This window comes from Leucoraja erinacea, chromosome 32, assembly GCF_028641065.1.
Source record: "Leucoraja erinacea ecotype New England chromosome 32, Leri_hhj_1, whole genome shotgun sequence".
In the NCBI taxonomy this organism is placed as follows: Eukaryota; Metazoa; Chordata; class Chondrichthyes; order Rajiformes; family Rajidae; genus Leucoraja; species Leucoraja erinaceus.
Genome location: NC_073408.1, coordinates 12,877,536 through 12,889,771, shown reverse-complemented (window position 1 = coordinate 12,889,771; position 12,236 = coordinate 12,877,536). Strand labels below are relative to the sequence as shown.

The 12,236-nt window shown below is 40.7% G+C and overlaps 1 protein-coding gene across 4 annotated transcripts in view; it reads right to left on the bottom strand.

Annotated features, from left to right (window-relative positions):
• The window catches only part of gramd1ba (GRAM domain containing 1Ba), a 360,885-nt gene that overhangs the window by 109,940 nt on the left and 238,709 nt on the right, over nt 1-12,236 (bottom strand). The window lies entirely within an intron of this gene.

Genomic DNA, 12,236 nt, shown 5'->3' with positions numbered 1-12,236 from the left:
GCGAGTCAGAATATGTAAAATCTTTATCGCTACCGCATAGCATTTTGGCGAAAATATAAATACACACATATACACACACACACACACCCACACACACACATATATAAGATGAGAGTGTTAAAGTTATAGAGATCAACAGGAAGTGGTTAAGACCAGGAAATAAAATTGTGATGGATAGCTGTGAAAGCACATCCAACCGAAGAAAAGCTGGTAAAATATCTGAAAGAAAAGATCTGCAAGATCTATGGGTCGAAAAATGACAGAGAGTTGGTATCGAGTCCATGGTTCAAATGGCTATTTTCCATGTTGTAGCTATTCTGTAATTTTGTAAAGAGAATTTCTGCAAAATCCAGGAAGAACGTGCTTATGCACTCACGTGCGGGATCCTATAACCAGGAGGTTTTTCACCAACCAATCACTTCCACTTCACAATCAGAACCCCTTTCTGATCTCCATGAGGCCTCTGCTTTCCCTGCCAACCTGTCCCATCACCCCTCTTGTTACAGGGTCCAATCTTTGTTTTGGTCATCAATCACCCCCAAAATACCAGGTTCAGACTTCTTAAATTGATCTCTATTCTCCCATCCTCTATTCAGCACTAACCCTTTCTCCTCATTTTCACTATTTTCTCTCTTCTCTACAGTAGCATATTTGACGTATTTCTTCTTCTAATGTGCCTGTCCCACTTAGGCGGTTTTCCAGGCGACTGCCAGCGACTGTCAAGTTGCAGGCAGTCGCCTGAAAAACCGTCAACTGGAATGGCGACTGTCAGAGTGGAACAAACACACACACACAAACACTTCGCAAAGGCGGGGCCAGGGCAAGCGGGGGGAGCGTTGTTTGAAATTTGAAAAGCCAAGGTAATACAGACACACACCGCGATGAACAGGAAGGTTGGCGCTGTAATTAAGATGCCTAGCACAATGTACGGTAAGTCCTTTAAAGGAGGGGGGGAGGAGGGGGGGGGGATAAGGGGGGAGCGAATGGGGAGAAGGAGGGAGAAGGAGTGAAGACAACTTTTAAGAAGCCAGACAACTTTTAATATGCCAGAGATACACAGCTATGAAGTTCGGCGGACATTTAACATTACCGCTCGGTTATCATTGGTTCTGAAAACTACTGCCTATGATTTTATTCCCCGATTACCAATGAAATTCACTATCAGCACCGGCTACAACCTACGGGAACCTAAGAGAACCTTCGACCTCCTGGCAACCCACGAGGACCTCCTTGCAATCCACCTACGGCACGAAAATTCTCGCTACTCTCCATGGCGGCTTCATTCTAGTCGCCGCTAATTTTTCAACATGTTGAAAAACTCTCGGTGACCATATTGAGGCCGCGACTAGTTCCCAGAATGTGGGAACTCCTCATGACCATGAAGGTAACTCCCCAGCAACCACCCACAAACATGTAGCGACTGCATAGTCTCCTGCAGTCGCCTTAAAAGTCACCTAAGTGGGACAGGTCCATTAGGCAGGCCCTCAGGATGATTTTCCTTGAGAGGTCGGAGAAGTATGTCTGGGGATTCTGGGGTCAAGCATACAAAGGACATGGGCTGCCTGACATACAGTAGCTTACCGAGTACAACTAGGACATGAACATTATGGAGAACAGGATCTTGGGAAAACATGGATTGGTGATGTTTCGGTTGGAACACTTCATCAGGCAGATGGTGGTGGTGGTGGGGGAAGGGCAGAAACCAGTATAAACATTGAATTCTCCAATTTTAGGTAACAACCACCCCTCTCCATGCCCACATGGACTCTCACCCGCTTCTTTGCACCCCCCCCCCCCCCCCCCCCCCCACCTTCCAATCGACCATCAGGTTTAGGCCAAGCCACAGGTCTTGATCGTCAAATATACTTTTATTTTTAAATCTGCCATGGGTTGCCCTGGTTCTTTATAGACAGTGGCGAATTATATAATAAAAGCTACCTTTGCTGAGGGATGCCTCCCTTGATATGGAAATTGTTGCACCTTATCAACAGTCCTGCTCTAAACATTGATTGTTGGAGGTCAGTGTGATGCAACATATGTAAGGGTGACAGAGGACTCTCAGGTTTAGGACAGTGAGCGTTAAACCATCCTGTGATATGAAAGCATTGACACTGCCTTGATGCTTGGCTCCAAGTATACGCAAGCTCAAGCCCTGTTTGCGTATTGTAATTTTCCTACTGGGGTTTGTGTAACCTTGGTACTGCTCAACAGATGTATATTACTTCTAAATGGAGATGACATGCAATAGTGTAGAAAGCAGGATTGAGAAAAATGTAGCACACTTTTTTTAAATTGGTTTGCACTGAGAATGGTTCTGTTGTAGACCCATCTGTTAATAACACGGTATACATTTTGAGGAGAATGTACCACAGTGCCTCCATAGTGATGGCAGTCAAAGGCTTTGTTCAAGTCAAATAAAATCTCTTTGGTGGCTGGTGTGGCTTCACATATTTTTCTTGGAACTGTTGTGCGTAGATGATGTCCACTTATGGTAAGTGGTCAGTACATATACAAAACACTCAATGACTTGTGAAAAACATGTAAAAATGGTTCATGTACAATTATGTTTAAAAGTCAGCCAGTGCTGATATGGAGAGCAACAAAACATTCCTTAGCAACAGGCAGATTCCCGCAACCAATATATTCCACCACTGAATCAAACCACCACTGAATTAGTCTCAATATCCATCTGATTCAACGTGTCATGAATAAATGGATTTGCTTGTAAAAAGAAGCCTTTTTGAACTCCCATAACAGAAAAGGAACAGAAGCCAATGTATCTTACACTTAACTACAGTAACATTCAAAAAGACCATGTGTAGAAAGGAACTGCAGATGCTGGTTTAAACTGCAGATAGACACAAACATTCTGCTGAGTTTTGACAGCTTTTTGTGTCTATCTATGGCTTATCTAATCTTGGCCTGTTAGTCTTGATCCCATTATCTGCTTATTTAAAGACACAAACCTTGCACGTGGACCTAAGATGCAGCAATTCATGTTTACAAATATATTATATAAAATTACTCAATTTAAGAAATGAGCTTCTGTAAACAAAGCCTATAATTTCCTGTTTGCTTACTTTTTCACCTGTTAAGGGACTTGGAAACTGCTCTACAACAGACCCACAGGAGAACTGGTGATATATTCTTACATCATCGTCAGGGGACTGGGGGAAAAGACACTGTATGTTTTTATAAGTGTAACATCTACATTATTTAGATAGTCACACAATAGTTCACGGGATATTTGAACTCTGTGTGCAGCTTAGCAGCTGTCCATTTCTGTAATCCAACTCAGGAACAATGTCATACTTCAAATGCTCCATATTCTGTAGGAGGACTCGGACAGGTTGGGAGAGTGGGCAGAGAAGTGGCAGATGGAATATAGTGTAGCAAAATGTGCAGGTAGTAGGAATAAAGGCTTATGGGCCTGTCCCACACGCAACCTTTTAGGCGACTACAGGAGACTATGAGGTCGCCACAAGGTCGCCACGTGTTCGCCGGAGTTTGCTGGGGTGTCGCCTGCATGGTGGTGAGTAGTCCCCGCATTCTCGTAACTAGTCGCGCTTCATTCTGGTCGCCGCTAATTTTTCAACATGTTGAAAAATTAGCGGCGACCAGAATTTTAACGCCATGACGAGTAGCGAGAATTCTCGTGACGTAGGTGCAGTGGTAGTGGGTTGCCAAGAGGTCGTAGGTTGTCATAGGTTGTCGCCGGTGCTGACCGGTGAATTTCATTGGCTCATTGGGGGAAAAAACATAAACAGTAGTTTTCAGAACCAAGGATAACCGAGCTTCACAGCTGTGTATCGCTGGCTTCTTAAAAGCAGTCTCCATTCCTTCTCCCCATCCCGCCTCCCCCTCTTCCCCCCCCTCTTTTAAAGGACTTACGTGACCCTTCCTGTACACTGTGCTTTCACCGTCTTAATTACAGCGCCAACCTTCCTGTTCATCGTGGTGTGTGTCTGTTTCATATTGGCTTTGCACCGCACTGAATTTCACTCAGACAGAGCTCCCCCCACTTGCCCTGTCCCCCGCTGCATAACTGGCTGATGAAGGAAGCAATGTGTGTGTGTGTTCCATTCTGACAGTCGCCGTTCCAGTCACCAGTTTTTCAGCAAAAGTGGACGCCACAAAGTCCTACATTGCTGCAAAACACAATGTTCTGGTGGGGAATGCCTTTTTTTTTAATGTCACCTCAGGCATGACATACCAACTCATTTGAGAACAACTTTTGAAGCCAAAAGGTATGTTTGGCAAATTATTGTTTTGAATTAATTGTGTTAATTTAATTGTTTCTTGAATGTTTTCACTTAAACATTTTTCTAAATAAAATCTTTAAATATGTGATTAATTTTTAATTGCTTTGTTTGCTTTTGAAATATTTGTTTGCGATCACGGACAAATTGAAAGATTGGACAGCTGTCAGTATTTTTCAGCTGCTTTGTTCTGAGAGCATTTATTTACATAAGCACCTTGGGCCTTGACATTTAGGATCAGGATGGCATTGATCAAGAAGTCGACACTAACATATCTGCAAAATTGTGCCTACTACCTAGACCAATAAACAGTGTAGCTACTGGTCTCGTGGTGGGAAATTCTGCTCTATTCATTTGAGAATCTTGAAAATAAACTTTTATTCCCCTCAAATATTATTTCCTCTTGAAATGCAAAACCAATTACAACTAATTGGAAATCAGAGCCATAAATCACTTTGAAAACACAAGAGACTGTATTTGCTGGAATCGTTAGCAAAAAAACAACTGCTGGAGGAACTTTCATCAATCTGAAGATGGGTCCCTGCACAAAACATTGTTTGTCTATTTCCCTCCACTGACTCATCCAGCAGTTAGTATTTTGCTCATAAATCTTCCTATCACATTTTGACTTTGGTTCGATCCTACGATATACAATCTTGATAATTAGTTTTTTAGGTTTAATTTTGAGATACAGCATGGAAACAAACCCTTCAGCCTATCGAATCCACATCTATGATCAATCACCCGTTCATGCTAGTTATCCCAAATTTTCCATTCACTCCCTATACACCTGGGGCAATTTACATAGGCCAATTAACCTGAAAATCCGCACATCTTTGGTATTTAGGAGGAAACTGGAGCATCCAGAGAAAACCCACGTCGTCACATGGAAAACGTGCAAACTCCATAAAGACATCTCCCAAGGTCAGGATCAAACCTGGATCTCTGACACTCACAGCCGCTCTATCAGCTTTGCCACTATGTCCCTCAAACTCTGTGTTTTGAATTTTAGTCCCTCACTTAGCCATTTCCATTTAACAATTAAACCATTTGTTAATAAAGTAAAAACATTAATTTCAGTGTAAATGATTATCTGTAATCTTGGAGCCAGATTTAAAAACGAGGCTTTTATTACAGAAAATGTGATGTGTGACTACTCAATGTGATTTCCAATGTATGAAGTAATTTCCATAAATTGAAGCAATTTGAAATAAGAAGCAATCTCGTCGACCTTTCATGTGGAGAATAATACCCGATAACTTTGAACAATGTAAGATGTGGCTCTGTACATTTAAAGGCATAAATAGATGAGTATTACCCTGATAACTCTAGTACACTGCTATCAAGGAAGCTGAAAACACTAAATGTGTTAATGTTCAGCAAACAAACCAAGTATGACAAAAACAAACCCTGCGACAACATTTTCCTTGCAACATGTCTGAATAACTTTATAGAAAAAATAACAAAATTAGCAAGGTAGATAGTGGAGTTTTCTGTGAGTAAGCACCTTGGAGAGCTCCCTGTATGCTTATCAAATTATCAAATGTTTATCTGTGCAGGCACAATCAAAGATACAGGTACTAGAAGAGTATCTTTGGGCACAATGTCTTTCTTTAATTCCAAAAATTTTATTGGACAAATTTATTTTGGGGAAAAGGTGAAGAGAAAATATGTACAGAATCACATCTTACATTGTACATTACTTTTAAACAGCAAACGTTTTACACAAGGATCAAACCAAAATTAATTAAACTCATTCCTTGTATTTATTTAGGAAAACTTCTTCACCCAAAGAGAGGTGAAGCAATGGAATTTTAATTGTAAAGCATCCATCCAACTTTTATTTTTAATTTCAAGGGTACCATTATTTTTTTTCTTATGAGTTAGATTACAGAAATTCTAAAATTTCAAAACATGAAGTGAAGGGAATTTAAAAATAAAAAGAGAATATTTTTAAAATACTCAGCAAGTCAGGTTGAAAAGAAAACAAATAACATTTTAGATCAGAATTAAGGGTCTTCTACATGAAACTTTTTTCAAATGAATAGTCCTAACCTGCCCAACCTCTCCCAAAAGCTCATGCCCTCGTGTCCTAACAACATGCCCGTAAATCTACCCAGCACATTTTCCAGATTAATGGACCAAAAATTAACACTGTTGTCCAATTTTGGGCCCTCATCAATGTCTTGTATAACTGCAATGTAACGTGTCAACTTCTATATTCAATTCTCTGACAAAGGCCAACATGCCAAAAGCCTTATTTATCACTATATTTACCTGCAACACCACTTTTTGGGAACTATGTACTTATACCCGGAAGTGGCGGCGCTGCCCTGGCAGCAGCGGCTCGCCTGCAGTCTGGTTGTTTTTACTTTTTTGTGTTGTTTTTTTTCGTTTTGTCTAGTTAAGTTTTTGGTTTTTAGGTTGCTGTCTCTCCCTTCGGGGGAATGCGACTTTTTTGTCCTATCCCCCTTCTCTGCCTCCGTCTGCGCTGAGGCCTAATGGCGGAGCTGGCGACCTCGAGACTCCGGAGGCAGAGCCAGTCAGGACTTGCCCTGGGCTCGCTCCCGTGAGGGCGGTCCGGCTCGGGGCGGGAACGGTCCGGCCGTCCGGGGTTCACGCCCCGTGAGGGCTGTGACGCTCCCGTGGGCGGCCTGGCGCGGGGCTGGAGGGGTTGTGACGCTCCCGTCGGAGCTCGAGGGTGGAACGGCGCTCGACGGCCCAGCTCGAGGGAGGAACGGCCTCACGTGAGGGGCGATCCGCGGGGTTTGGTGCTCGGCTGGGACGGCGTTTGGCGGCGGTGACCTGAGTCGGTGAGCCGCCAGGGCTGCGTCCGCTGACTGGAGGGCGCCAGCTTCGACCACCCCGGGCCGCGGTGTTTGAGCCGGCCCGTTCGCGGGGTTCGGTGAGCCGCGGGACTGTTTGTACCATCGCCCGGTGGGGTATCGCATCAGCGCAGAGGGAGAAGAGGAGGGAAGAGACTGCAGCCCTAAGATTTTTGCCTCCACCACGGTGAGGAGGTGCTTGGAGGACTCACTGTGGTGGATGTTAATTTGTGTTTAGTGGTGTTTATTATTGTATTATTGTATGTATGACTGCAGGCACAACATTTTGTTCAGACCATAAGGTCTGAATGACAATAACGGTAATTCTAATTCTAATATGCCTAGATCCCTCTGCTCAACAACACTCCCAGAGCCCTTCCATTCACTGTGAAGTTCCCACCATGGTTTGACTTCCCAAAATGCAAAACCTCACATTTATCTGATTTAGACTACGTTAGCCATTCTACAATCTACTTGCCCAGCTGATCAAGATCCTGGTGTAATTATTTCTTGATAACCATCTTCACCGTCTACTTATTTTAGTGTCATTGTTCAAAGACTATATAATTAATCAATAATCTGAATTGTATTTTTGAATTATCAATAGACAACTGTGCAACTTGACCAGAGACTAAAAAAAACTAACAATTACACTAAATTTTCCTACCACAAAGTGCTTCTTAGCACAACTATCTGATAACTCACACGTTGAATATGATGACATTTAAGAATCTACTGTCAAGGAAGAAGAATTAAAACTTGATCTTAATTATGTTGCTCTCCTTTTGTTCTGTGCATTAAACATTCACGTGTTTTTCCCACTTGTGAATCAGCTCAGCTCCTATTAACTACCATTCCTGGTATTATAACCTAAATACTAAGTTCTTCAGCTGAAAACAATGTATTCTACTCCAAAATTAAGATCAAAGGAGTGAGTTGTGATACAGAAAAAGTAATGAACTTCCTTTGCTAATTTATTATGAAATAAAAGAGGATCAATTGATATGCATTAATAATAACCATGATTTAATGCTTCTGAAACTAAGCTCCTGGATATGTACAATTACCATTTAATATGTGATTTGTCTTGCTGTAGATCACAAGCTTTGAAAATAGTTAAATTAATGATAGAATGACATGTATCATGAAGTAATGTTGAATGGATAAGTTTAAATGTATCAACAAATCCTGGATTTAGATTCATATAAAGTTGGTAACAGGTTGAAACCCAGTTATATCTATTATTATCAATCTTCAACATATTCTTGTAATTTGGTTTTTATTTTGAAGTTATTATATATTTAAATGCAAAGTTTATATGTTCCAGATAAATCTATAACTGTGTTGTACCCCAAAACATCACCGGCTTGGGGGCATACCAAGCACCAAATAGTATTTCATAGTAAAAGTCCTATTCTGCATTGTTTTGTGACTTCAGGGAATGCTTTGTGATTATTACCATCATTGATTTGTTTGCCAATGTAAAAACGCCCCTGCGGAGGCCCAAATAAACTAACCTCTCATCTTTCTCATAAGCATCAAAGACGATATATTCTGTCTTAATTCTTGTGTCATATTACAATGTATCCAATAATAAACAGAACATTTGATAAATTATAACACACATACTCTCTCAATAGCACTGAGAAAAATTAATTGCACAGAAAAAGTAGATGAAATAGTTTTAGTTTTAGATGTACAGCATGGAAGTAGGCCCTTCAGCCCATCAAATCCATGCTCATCATCCATCACCTGTTCACACTAGATCTGTGTTACCCCACTTTCTCACCCACTCCAGAAACATCCAGGGCAATTTGTAGAATATAATTAACCCACAAATCTTTGGGATGGCGGAGGAAACCGGCACACTCAGAGGAAACCGACGGGGTCACAGGGAGAACATGCAAACTCCACACAGACTGCACCTGCGGTCAGCGTTTAAAATTCAGAATCACAGTATTTCCGTCAACATACACATTTTAGAAACAATAAGTTATCTGATATATTTGGAGGCTAAGTTCCTTAAAAGGCTAAATAAATGCTAAGTTACATAAATGGTATAAATTTAACTTTTCAAGATCCAAACCAAGAGAAATGAAGCAATATGACACTATTCACTCTGACCAGCAAGTGTTAAAGTCTTTTGCATTATTTTATTGTTACTGCCAACAATATAGACAGATGTAAAGTTTCATAATATCAAATTACACCTGGCACAACCAATGTGTTCTATTTTCCTTCACATGAAATCTCAGTTAATGCTTGTTTTAAACACTGGGGCAACAACTTTCTGAAATCACTAAAATTAAATTAATGGAAATTGGGTGTCTACTTACTACATGCATTTTCCATGGTATTTGAAATATCCACAGCACATTTGGACTATGAAGTAGAATTTATACCAGTCTGGCATTCTCAAGAATACTTGCACATCAACATGCAGTGGCAGCCTAATTTATTACATAAATATTTCTGATACAAACTACCAATGCTGCACAACATTCCTTTAAAGTAGAATTCATGTTAAAATTATTTGATTGATTACAAACATCATTAAGAATCATCTTGCAAATAGACAGTATATTACATAGAACGTCCAACTACTTTCCAAAACAGAGAAGGGTGTCCACGGAGTTACCAGGCTCCTTACAAATTCCTGTTGTAATACCACTGAAATGTTTCAGTTGAAGTCATGAGTAGGAAGTCCCTGTGCTCACCATTTTAACTCCACTTCCCATTCCATACTGATCTTTCTGCCTTTAGCCTCCTCCACTGTCAGAATGTGGCCAGGCATAAACTGGAAGAACTGTACCTCACATTCCACGGGTAGCCTACAACCCAATGGCATAAACATTGAATTCTCCAATCGCAAATAAAACGTCCTGATCTCCTTCTCATACTCGCCCACCCCCAGTGCACACACATTTTGCCCACTACACTCATCGCCATGTTCCTTTCCCCTCATCCTTCTGCTCATCGTCCATCTCCCTACCCCCATTTCCCTTTCAACCCCCTCTTTCCCTCTCCATCCATTTCCACCTGTGTCCCTCCCTACGGCTATTGGTCATAGGCGTGGATTTTATAACTCACTCCTGCTCTTCCTTCCTTATCTTACACTCTTTTGTTTCCATTTCTCCTTTAGCCTTTGTCACTATCACTAACCATCTGACAAACACCCCTCCTCAAATGTATCTATCACTTGCAAGCCTTTGACTCACCCCTAATCTCTTTTTACAAGTTTTTTCTCCACTACTCCATCAGTCTGAAGAAGGGTCTCAATCCAAAACGTGTCAGCCCATTTCTTTACACAGATGATGCCTGATCTGCTGAGTTCCTCCAGCACTTTGTACTTTGTTCATGATCTGCAAGGTAACAGTCCCAAGTTTCCATGACCACGCTGCAGCAAAATAATCTATTCCGTTTGGTTCCTTTGAGAGTGGAAGGGTTAAAGGGAAAAAAAAAACACATGCCCTTGTGAATGACCCAATTCCCAGAATTTACTCTGTCTTCAATCCAAGGTGCAAACAGTATTCCACTACTAAGGTTGCACTACGTCTAACATAATTTATGATATGTTTATTTGTTGTGCTGTTGTATTTTATGTGCCAGTAAAGCCTCAGCAAGCGTGAATTTCTCATACACATATATTTTGTACAGTAAACAATCACTTCATAATTAACATAAATTGTGCCACACAATGTTAAGTCAATATTTTTTGGATCTTAATAATATTAAGAAATTCTATAAATTAATTGCAGTTTGAAATAAACATTTGCAGGATAAGAACTGTTTATCCTGGAAGCTGTTGGGACATTAAAACATTCTCTTTCATTCCTGAGCTGCGATACATAATACAATGCACGTTAAACTAAAAAGACTATTTGAAAGAGTACAAAGGCAGTTCTCTGGGCTATTACTCCTAATAATCTTGAGTTGGGCTCATAATGGCTTTTCATGAGAAGTACTCTCATTGCCAACAACTTGTGGTAGCTCTTGAACAAAAAACAATGAAGTCATGTATTCACTATCCACTGAACTAAATATGTCAGCATCTTAACTGGAGCACAGGAAAATCTGAATATTTTTAAACTGCTAAATCTGGATTAGTTTAATATGTTAACCCTATGTAAACATCTGGTAGGCAAACAGAAGGACGTCTAGTTCAATTTAATACAGGAATGCAATACTGTTGATTTTATAAAAGATAAACTTGGTACACTTTCCAAATATTTGATAATTCTTATTTATGTTTAGTATTTTGCCCAATAATGAGGCAAAGCAGGCTACACTCTGTTGCTCACGTAAAGATGGCACCTGCCAGGTAGAAACATGCCCTCACATATGTGGGTTTGGGTCAGGACACGTTGTTCACCATTTCTTCCTCGCCCTATCAGGAACCTGCCATTGGGTTTAGGATCGTGACCCAGATGTGCAATGGTTTAGTTTACTTTATTATTATTATTGTTAAGTGTACTAAGATATAGTTAAAAGCTTTTCTTTATGTGCTATCATGTCAACAAAATGAAAAGGGTGCAAGGGCTCAGGAATGTGGTTAGGTATCACGGCCAGGATCATGGAGGGGGGGTCAAGGGGAGGGGGGTTCAGGAACATGGTTAAACATGGAACCTGTAGCCAGATGTTACGAAGGAGGGGCTGGTGTTCAGCATGTGAAAGGCGAGGAACTAGTGTGCATATGCATATGCCTGGTAAAATGTCACGGTTATTAAGAAACGTCCATGCAGCAGAAGATTTTCTTTTGGCGCCCATAATATAATCATAAAGTTATATAGCATGAAAACTGGCGGTGGAACCATGTACCTACGCCCCTAGATCTCTCTGTTCTACATTAACTCGTGATGTGTCAAACCTAGGGTAATTCATTGTTAAAGATACCTGCTAACTTAATCACAAATTGTCAGGTATTTTTTGACTAATATCTTTTCAGTTAACTCCGCTGAGTGAGCGACAATACTTAGGTACATCAATATTGTCTATATTTTCTTAAAACATAGGAGGCCATTCCCTACAAGTTTTCCCTGTAATGCTCCCTCTGTTGAATGACATGACTCCCCCCAAGAATTTACCTGATTACACATTCCCCAAAGTGATAAGAACTGGATAAGATGCAAGCACAATAAATATGCAACACCTG